Here is an 11753-nt window from a genome sequence, read left to right on the forward strand (position 1 = left end):
ATGCGTATTGATGGCAAAGTATACGCGGAACTTAAAGAAGATTTACACATCTCAACTATTGTAAGAACTCCTAAGATACTTATTATGAGACCAAACACGGTGACTGTATTCTATGGAAAAATAAATAACAATTTTCCTCTGGAAAAAAGTGACTTGGTTGAAGTGAACAGCATAGACAATAACTGCATTATGGAAGACCCAGGACTATATTTAAAAGACGCCGTTTGTATAGTTCGAAAAGATAAGAAAGTTCCAATGATCTTCGTTAACCAAACTAACAAAAATTATAAAATTCCAAGAGGCTACATAGTAGGACGAATTACCGCATTAAAACAGAAGGAAATCTCAGAAATACAGACTACTCAAGACACAAAAGAAGAAATTGATGTACCTAAGAGATTTGAACACTCAATCAAAAGACTTGTGAGCAAAAACAATGATTTATTTGCAAAGAAAGACAGTGACCTTGGAGTGACTGATACTGTTAAAATGAAGATAGAAACTGGAGATCACCACCCAATAAAGAACAGACCCTACCGTGTACCCTTAAATAAAAGACAAATAATTGACAAGGCCATACTGGAAATGATGGACGCAAAGATTATTGAGAGATCACAATCGCCTTGGTCATTTCCCTTAGTAGTGGTGAAGAAAAAGGACGGATCAGACCGGATGTGCGTTGACTTTAGAAGCTTGAATAAGATAGTGAAACCCGTATCATTCCCGCTACCGTTGATTGATGACATCCTATGTTTACTAGGTAAGGCAAAATATTTCACTGCATTAGACTTAAAGAGTGGATATTGGCAAGTGAAATTAGAAGATTCAAGTAAAGAAAAAACGGCCTTTGCATGTCACAAAGGACTATTCCAATTCAACCGGATGCCATTTGGGTTGAGTAATGCACCGGCAGTTTTTCAGGAGCTAATGAACATAGTTCTTCAAGGACAAGAAGAGTTTGCTATCGCATACCTGGATGACATTCTTATATTCTCAGAGACACCGGAAGATCATCTTGGTCATATTCAAGACGTTTTCAATCGCCTAAGAAAGCATGGACTTAAAATGAAGCTAAAGAAATGTAGTTTCTTCAAGGAACAGACAGAATATCTTGGTTTCATCATTGATGAACATGGCGTTACACCTGATCCAAAGAAAGTCGAAGCTATAAGAAAGTTACCAGCGCCCACTACAGTCCGAGAAGTTCGTGGCTTTATAGGTATGTGTAGTTATTACAGGAGATTTATACCGAACTTCTCGAAGATTGCGGAACCATTGATTGACTTAACCAGAAAATATGCAAGATTCAAATGGACGCCATGTTGCCAAAAAGCGTTTGACTTTATTAAAGAAAGTTTAACGGTAGTGCCTTTACTAGCATATCCAGATACTAATAAGCCTTACATCCTGTACACCGATGCCAGCGACAATTGTATTGGAGCGTGCCTTACTCAAAAGACAGATGAGGGAGAAGATAAGCCAATATATTACTTATCCCACAAGCTGAGTAAAACTCAAGAAAAGTGGTCAACCATAGAAAAGGAAGCATTTGCAATCCATTACGCCCTTCAGAAGTTAGACCATTATTTACACGGTGCTCAGTTTACTATAAGAACAGACCATAAGCCGCTCAAGTATATCTTAGAATCTCCAATGCAAAATAAGAAAATTCAACTATGGGCATTAAGTATTGCAGGATATAACTGTAAGGTAGAGTACATAGAAGGAAGATTTAACTGCTGTGCAGATCTCTTATCCAGATTACCAACAGTCAACCTGGAGTGTGAAGAGGAAGAACAATCAGAGCATGATGAACCAGATGTTAAGGACAATTTCTTTGAAGTGAACGTACTTAACTCCTATGCCTTTTCGCCTAAGAGATTTGCCAGATGTGAAGTTAATCAACACGACGAATTGGTCAAACCCTTTATTGATCTACCAGAGGATATCAACATCAAAGAAAGTCAACAACACGACAAGCGATCAAGAAACTGAAGAATCGGTTAAGTAAAGGAACAGCAACAGCAACCGAGGAAAAGAAGTTTCTGGAAATTGATGGTATTATGTACTATCTTTCAGATGGAGACTCAGAAGGCCCAAAACTTCGCCTGTATGTACCACGTGAGTTAGAACTTTTAGTAGTGCAGCAGTATCATGACGGACTTGGACATATGGGAGTGGACAAAACATATGACGTAATCAGACAAAAGTACTACATACCAAATTTGTACAAAAGGTTATACTCTTATATAGAAGGATGTGTAGTATGCCAAACGAGGAGCAATAAGAAAAATCAACCTCCACTGCAAGAGACGGATATACCACCTTTTCCAATGGCTAAAGTAGGACTTGATCTATCAGGACCATATCCAACATCCTTGTCGGGAAACAAGTACATAGTTTCTTTTATAGACATTTACTCTGGTTGGCCAGAAGCTTTTCCCGTCCCTGATAAGTCAGCTGACAACATAGTACATCTTATCTTAGAAGAAATATATCCAAGATATGGCTGTCCTCTTCAAATCCTCACAGACAATGGAACAGAAAATGTGAATAAGAAAGTGGAAGAAACTTTAAAAGAATTGAATATCAACCATATCAAAACATCTTATTACAGCCCTCAAGGTAATGGTAAAGTAGAACGATTTCATAGAACTCTACATGACGTGATGGCTAAGAAAACAACAGACAACGCTCAAACATGGGATATTCATCTTAATCAGACGTTGGCAGCCATTCGTTTCCATCCTAACGATTCGTTAAAGTTTTCTCCATATTACCTTATGTACAACAGAGATGTCGTATTACCTCTTGATACGTTAATGAAACCTCGAAGGAGGTATGCGGGAGAAGATCAACACAAGGTCGCCCTTCAAGAACAACATAAAGCTTTCCTGCTAGTACATCGTAATATGAAGGAAGCCAAGAAGAAACAGAAAGCTCAGGCCGATAAGAGAAGCAAAGATGAAAATTTTCAGGTAGGTGACCCTGTCTACCTTAAGAACAACAGAAGACAAAACAAGTTAGATAAAAAGTGGCTACCATATTATCGAATCATAGAGCAGAAAGGACCAGTTAGTTTCGTGGTGAGAGATCAATTGACTGGATTAACCACCAAATGCCATGCACGACAACTAAGACTGGCAGATATTTCGCACTGGCCCCTTTCACAAACTACTGAAGATGGTGGAAGAACTCTAAGAAAAACTAACTATGTGGTGCCACCGGAAGATGAATCGTCGTCAGAAAATGAAGACATGCAACCAGAACCATTGGAAAGAGCTATACAGTCCAAACAATGGGAAAGAGAAGGATCTTCAGACGAAGAGGATATTCCCCTAGCAGAACTTCAAAGACGTATAAGAGCTAAGAAGATCATGGATGATCAGCAGTATAAACACGAGAACGATCAGACCGTAGATTCAGAATCGGATGAGACCCATGAGTCAAATCAATGTGGTGAAAATAGTGGTCAAGACTATGAAATACCCTTAGATAATCCAAATGTACCCTTAGAAGAAAATATGGAAATAGATGAAATAGCCCCATCCCTAAACCCCGTAAATCTAATAAACAAAAATTTAAAGAGGATTGTTTAGTTGTCTTAAAACAGTTAGTAATAGGGTAGATAAAGTATCCTTTATTTTCAGATGTCAGAATCTGAGTTATTGGAACTGAGATTGACGCCCCCTAGTGAACTTTATATTAAAATAAAGTTTGGAGGAGTCACATTGACAGCAACCTTGAACATATACAGCCATTATTTGAGTGATACAGAGCTATACTCTGATATGGTTATGCTAATCATTAGAGGAGAAATCACCTCCGCGAGCGTTAGGAGGGAGGGCGTCACTCGAAACCGAATGTAGATGTAAATAATCTTGAATGAGCTTAGCTTTGTATATATTGCACGCTTTTAAAAAGGTATGACAGGATGACCCCCTGTGACATAAAAACATGTATTGAGATACGCCGACTAGCAAACGCAGACTCAGCACCTCGGTTATTTGTATGTATATACGGAGTTAAAGAGAGTTTAACATATACTCGAAATACATAAAACAGCGACTAAGTAAAGAAACTGTAAGACTAATTTTTGTAAGTGATTTAAGATAATTAGTAAAAACAATCAAATTTTGCGATCAACATCTTGAGTATGGGACAAGGTTGATCAGGTTTTCATGGTTTAATGTCTTATGACTAAAGATATTAAAATTGTCCCTATGAATGCACTAATGGCGGAATTGCCAGTAATTAATTTGCAACCCATGAAATCCTCGTCTTGGGTGGGAAGCCCCTGGTTTTATGTGTGTTTAACTTTGGCAGTAACAATAACGATAGGACTTTGTATTAAGAAACGGAAAACTATTAAAAAGTGGGGTGGTATATGCTGTAGTGGTTGCTGGACAGGTTGTCGAAAAAGGGGTAGTGACGGAGATAAGAAAGGTTCTTCCAAAGACACTGTATTTTGTTGTGAGAATCCAGAGAAAAGGACCTCTAGCGACATTATTGAACTTGAACCAATCCCGAAAGTCACTAGGATCCAAGAGAAACCCCGACGAAGCGGAAGAATCGCAACTCGCAAATTGGCCAGTAACACGGGGACCATTTCGACTAAACTAGCACAATTTCTTGGAGAGGAGGAAAATGAAGACTATCCATGGACTAAATACTATCCACCGGACCCAGAGCTGGCACGTAAATACCTGGAAGAGAAGGCCGCGATGTCTACGCAACAGAGGAACGCAGGAGACGCTCCGCGAGAAGTCGCCTCGCCATCCGCGCCGACCCTCTATCCACGGATGCCGATGATGGATGAATAATTAAGCTGCAGCCGTGAAGAAGTGTGTATTCCTTATAAAGGAATTGTGAAAGTTAGTGAAAATTAAAAATGTGAATTGTGTAAATTGTGTAAAAGTAGAAATGTGCGTTATCTTGTGCTAATATAAATCTTGTATTTGGTGATTCACTCTGGAGAACTTCAGGAAGAAACCGATGGACTCCGAACCTATGACGCAAACCTCACCCCTAAGAAGGAAGAGATATTTTGTGAACTTACAAGCATGCACTTTGTATATATATGTGACATCAAGCTTAACCATACTTAGTATTACTTTGATGATGAATTACGATTATTTTCATCTTGATCATTATTGTCATACTTTATTCATTATTGTTTTCATGGTCGTAATGCGATATAATCAAACAACTATATATGATTTTATGTATACATCCTGGTTATAGATTTGTTTTTGTAGATGAATGATGTTCCAAGCCGGAGGTGGAAACATGTCACTTGTTACTATCTCTTAACATAGATGTTCTGACAGGTATGTCACTAGGAAGTTCGTCTGATCAAGGGTAGATCAAGGACGCTTTCCTATTCCGGGCGCCAGGCATGAGAAATCTCCCTTCGGGATATTTCTTTTGTTTGGGGGACGTATGTAAACAGATAGCCATGCTATGACCTTGAATTGCTAGTATTACATAATGGTCACTATGATATTTATGTGTACCTAAATGCTGCGCACTGAATGGTGTTAATGATAATTGACAGAATGAACTCTGTGACTCTTGTAGCAATGCGTAGTATTCCTAAATGATGTTATGAAACCAGGTGCATAATACGGGCATAATAATATCCAAATTAAGAGTTTAACATTATGTGACATATTTGGCGATTCTGTGTCTGCAACGATAGCTCTAGTACTCTATATTGAGTCATGTATTGTGTATTCTATATATTAACCTTAGTAACCTTTTATGCCGTGTATGAATGAACGTATTGTGAGTAAGTGATGCTTCATACTAGGTGGGGGACTCCGAGACCCAGCACTCGGAGACTCACATCCTGCATCCAGACTCTTTGATTGGCAGTTTTGACGGTTCTGTTACTTTATTTAGAAATAAAATATTAATCTTAATTTTGAACACTAAATGTTCACTCATGATCGTCGTAAATGGGCCGAACTAGTCAGAACTGTCCATCATAAGTGAAATGTTATATATACCCATGTAAAATGATGTTGAACAGAGAGAGAGATAGATACCGCTTATAGAGATGCTGAGACTCCTGATTTGGGCTGCTATTAGCTGATGTAATTGTAACTATACGATCACGCTTAATAAAACCGAAGAGAAAGAAATACTTGACTTGTCATCACTAAGTTTGAGCTGACCCTCAATTGGATCCGTAAGACGGAAGGCTTACAATATCCATCTTGTTGGACTATGCCTTCAGACGTGCATGGCTAATGTGGGTATTTATTACATGTTAAGTTACAACAAAGATCAACAGGCTTGTCTGTGTTGTACTGATTTCTCTGGAAGTGAAAAAATTGATCCATCCTGGAAGACTTATGAAATAAGTAAGTATAAGCCTATCTTTAAGTTTCTTCACTTCGGAGATTTGGTATTTCGAAGAAGGTTGTAATGTTAATATATTTGGCGAGACTATTATTCATAAGACAAAGAAACCGGTCTCATTTATAATTTTGACTTTGAAAAGAAATTGTATGTTAAAATATTATCTATGTTCTAATGGATCTAACAACAAAAACTTTTTACTTGTTTGATTTTATGCATTTCTCAGGTTCAATTGACGTTCGGTTGATATATAAATTACTATTATTGTGGTATATATGAAATAGATTGGCAATTTGAATGCAATAAAATATTACATAAATATTAATACATGTATGTTCTTTTCTTAATTTTGCGCTACGAGCTACCTTAAATTACTTGATAAAGAACAAAATAAAGTGTTTTTTTTTTAAGACTATAAAGTTTAAGTTCACATAAGTTATTTAATACATTTAGATATGCTTAAATGTACATGAGATCCAAAAGAGATAATACAACATGTGTACGTATAATGTTGACATTATATATTAGTCCTACTATATGCAGAACCTGTAAACCATTTTTATTCGCGTGCGAAAAGTTTTCACGAGGTTCGCAAGATAGTTTATGTCGCGAAAGAGTTACTGTAGTTTTCTCGAACCAGTTCATCTCCAGTAAATTTGTTACTATAAATAGAAACATCCAGTGCAAAAATAAACATCATCTATCTGACTCTAGATGGGTATCCTTTAAATCTATGATCAAATTCTGTTCATTCTTGAGACTTGCTGCCACAGGTTTTTTTTTCCATATTTGCATTGTTTTCTCGAAGACATGCCCTTAATAGAACAAAAATTAAATCATTGCAAATAAAAATTGGTTTAGAGTAAATATTTGGGCATTCATTTACTTTGGTAGTAACAATACCTGAACGGCTATTTAAGAAAGACATTTGCAAACCTTGAAAACATACATGTTATTTCTTCACATTGTGTTTATACATTACAGCAATTTTTTATTTGATTTTTCAGTTTTCTGTTACAAGGGTTTTGACGACAAAATAGCAAGGAACTGTTTGAAATACATCCCAGAGGCGATAACTTATCCGGAAGCCGAAGCCCGTTGCCGTAAAGATGGCGGTGCCCTTTTCAAAGTTGATTCTCGGACGAAATTTGATATACTAAAAGAATACATTGGTATGTTTGGATTTTGTATTTTTCAAGATAAAAAATAATTGTTGGTATCAAGAGATATTTCTTACGAAAACAAGTTCACAATAAAAGGCTTAATGTAAATGATTTTAACTCTCAATAATGTAACTAACCAAATAACCCGCTAGGGATATGGACAGTAAAGACAGTTCCGTCAGGTTTATGTCGTAAAGAAATAGTTCAATACTGATTTAGAAAAAAAAACAATCAATGAGTGTGTGGTTTCCGTTGCAACCACACCCGCATAAAACGTATCAAGACATTTTTTTAATCAGTCTGATATAGTGTTACTGGTTCCAATTCTCAAGACAAACCATGTTATGCTATGAGCAAAAATGCTTTTAACACTGTTTTGTATTTTTTATAAGGAAGGGAGCAAATCATTTTGGACGATCCTGTGTAACATTAATACAGGAAGCGTGCCATAGTTGTATCATGAGCTGCTTCTTGTACATGTACAATTGACAGGGTATTAAGTGATATTATATGAATTTCTTGTCGCAACGTTCACGAGCTAAAATTAAATACATTTCGACGAAGCGTCTCGGTAAACAAGACTAGCTCATAATAATTTCACAGAAGCAGACGATCAGACAACAGACTACAACAGATGCACTTTAGATGAAATATTTTTAAAAAGGATTATTAGTAGAGACATGGACACAACTTTTTTTCAAGTTATATTGTTTCTTCAATTTTTACACTAACAATGCCTTATTAATATGGTTTGAACGGCCATGCATCATCAATTTAGTTTTATGCAATATTCAGAGGTTACAATTCTTTGTTATGTAAATAAAGTCGGTACCTTGTTTCTGACAATACCGGTGAATTCAACATGCTTGTATGTTACCAAAATCAAGACACAATCTTTGTGTATATAACAAAATAAATTGAGCTCCATATCTCGATTTCAAGATCAAAACTTACTTTGAATATGTGCTAATTATCAAAAAGCATTACTTACGCATACAAACAACAAATATTGAATAGCAAAATTTGAAAGAAATATAGAAAACTTTGACTTCGCCCCTTTTATGAACGTGATGGTTCAATGTATTTCTGAATATCAGAGAGCCATATATACGCATTATAAACAACATAAATTGAATTGTAAAATTGTACAATTTTTTTTTCTGTTTTTTAATTTTCCTTCGAACTTTTGAATTTGAACACTGTTCGTTATCACCGCATGTCATTTTTAAGAAAGTGATGGTTCAATGTTATGCAGTTAAAGACCTTCAAATCATATTCTAGGTCCAGCTTCTGCAATAAATAACATCGAAACATGGATACAGGCAAAGAAAACTGCAGGAAATTGGTTGTTTGATGACGGCACTGCAATGCGTAGTGACTCATGTCCGTTTATGAACAGCAATGTACCAGGGGAAATTCGACTTAGGTTTAATACAAAATATTTAAAATGCATCGACAATTCTGAAAGCACTACTTATGACTATATATGTGAATACAGGTACATGTACCATCACCTTTTTGGAAAATGAAAATTGGCCATTGCTAATGAGAATTACAATTTCAACATAATGTACAAAAGTTTCGAGCTTAAAATATTAGATGTGTGTCTGTGTTTATAATCAATAACATGTCAAAAACTTTATATTATGACGTCATCGTTCAAAATAAGTAACCAATGTTAAACATAATATCATCATGTGCATATTTCTAGTAAGATCATGACATTTTGTTTTAGATTTGATTTAGATTTAGACAAAATTATCCTTTTTAGTACATCATTTAAATTTTTTTGTGTATATCTATCTCGACAAACATGCATCAGCTTATGTCTTATTTTTGTTTTAAGTGATATATATTCCTAAATGCTGGATCAAATGAAAATGTAAAATGTTTAGTACGAACACGGATATAGCGAAATGTGTTGTACAGTTCCCGATAATTTTCTAACAAATCTTTGGAACATTTGCGGTTATTACAAATTCGGATGTAGCAAATTTACCGATATAAAGTAAATACAATCTTGTACTAGGTCGCATGCTGACTGACGTTTTTTTTTTTACACATATTGTTAGACAATAATTAACCTATTCTCTACGGACTTTTCCGTTTTTTAACCGATATCGACATCAGAGGATGCTCACATATTCCTAGGCACCTAATCCTATCTATCTTTTTGGAGGTCAGTGTTGCTCTGCTATGAATTTGTATTTAGTTTTATGGATTTTTGAGATGGTTGACGGTTTTTATTGGCATTTTTTCATTCAACTGATTTTCAGTACCGTAAAGGTGATTAATGACAAAATTTAACACTTTTATAACGAATTTCTTTACAGTTTAAAAAGTATTCACTACCATTTAACAAAAAAGTTTGAATAAATTGATTTTCACAAAAATGCTTAAATTTGCAATTTGATTATTTAAGTTATCAAAAGAATTTATTTAAAATCTGACCTTAATTAGCAGAAATTGTTGTCTGGTGAAAAAAAAAAACAAACCAAGTAGCTTCTGTTATTATAACTATTTCGAATACGATTATAACGATTAATGGATTAATGGATGTAACAAAGTAAATCCATAAGTCCCTGAGACTTCATTATGTCCGAGCATTATTTTGCAAGAAAACAAACATTTCCGACAATTCTTTTTATAATGACATCCGCCTTAAGGCAAACCCCCCCCCCCCCCCCCCCGCCCTCCAAAAAAGTAATCAAACCAAAAACTCACCAACCGAAAATTTAAAAAAACAAGAGATGTTTGTGAAACACTTATGCCCCCTCCCTTGGAAACATCCACAAAGAAAATGAACGTTAACTGCAAATATTTTACTCAGGCCAATGCTCTGTCATAAATTGCTCTATCAAAATCGAACTTGACCTAGATATTTTATAGATATTGTCATGATAAACCTGTATGCCAAATTTCATTTCAACATGTTCATCCCTTGCAAAGAACATGAGCGGAAACTGCAAACAAATGGAATTTTTCTTCGTCCAAGGGCCATAACTCTGTCGAAAATTGCTCGATCGTACCCAATATCGAACTTGATCTAGATATTATCATGATAAACCTTTATACCGAATTTCATTCCAACATGTTTATCCTTTGCGAAGAAAACGAGCGGAAACTGCAAATAACTTGAATTTTTCTACGTCCAAGGGCCATAACTTTGTCGAGAATTGCTCAATCGTACCCAATATCGAACATGACCTGTATATTATCATGATAAACCTGTATACCAAATTTCATTACACTATTTTAATCCTCTGTGAAGATAATGAACGGAAACCATTGGTGGACCGACCGACCGACAGACAGCAGCAAAGCAATATGCCCTCCCTTCTTCGAAGGGGGGCAAAATCAAAAGTAATAAACATAGGTTAAACGATTTCAAAAGTCAATTTCAAATCTCAGTTTTAAGGTAAGAGTAATAAGGAACCTTGGAGCATATTTTAGATGGAACATCATTACATTTTATTCAGGCTTTTAACAGATAAATGTTTTCTTTTATTGTGAATCCAATATAAAACAAATACAAATTAGAATCTATACTTCATGACAATGAATTAAACAGAAACATCATTTATTTCTGATCAATTTAAATGGTCTTTCATAAAAATAAAATCCTTCTTAAAGGGAGCTTTTAAAGTAAATAGGATGAACAAATATTTTCTGTAGAGGTAAATGGATGAGTAAATAATTACATTCCGTAAAGAAAATACCACTAAAACCGGATTAAAAGTAACTGAAAAAAAATTCAACAAAACTAGTAAGCGCTCTCTTATTGATCATCATGATCTTTTTTATGAAAATTAATTTGAATGAGTAATTTACTTGTTTGCTCATCCATTACGTATGAATAGTTTATATTTTGTTATCATGTACATGTATACTTCGCGTATTTCTTTTTCAGAAAGGTATTTAAGTTAATGGAAACGTATTCAGTTCAACTGACAATAAACGCTGAATTCTTTGAATATATTCGTTAATACAATAAGGGATGTAGCTAAAAAAAAAATCACATATATCATACAAACAGCATTTTCTATAGTGTTCTGGTCTGCACTCTCTCGATCCTAATTGTATCCTTATACAAATTTCCTGTTTCAATAATATAATAACTAATTATTAGATCAATGTCGATAATATCGGCGATAAATCGCTCCTTAGATTAGCTGATGAATTAATATTGAACATATAAGTTAATTTATATAAGATATAAGCATG

General features: G+C 35.0%; 1 long non-coding RNA gene across 1 annotated transcript; it reads left to right on the top strand.

The window, feature by feature from the left end:
• Nucleotides 1–6215: 6215 nt before the first annotated feature.
• LOC117685055 (uncharacterized) lies at nt 6216–9678 on the top strand. The gene is made up of 3 exons (XR_010711522.1): nt 6216–6368; nt 7374–7538; nt 8811–9678. It is a non-coding gene; the product is annotated as an uncharacterized lncRNA (long non-coding RNA).
• Nucleotides 9679–11753: the final 2075 nt, after the last annotated feature.

The sequence above is a fragment of the Magallana gigas genome, chromosome 1 (genome assembly GCF_963853765.1).
Source record: "Magallana gigas chromosome 1, xbMagGiga1.1, whole genome shotgun sequence".
NCBI lineage: Eukaryota > Metazoa > Mollusca > Bivalvia > Ostreida > Ostreidae > Magallana > Magallana gigas.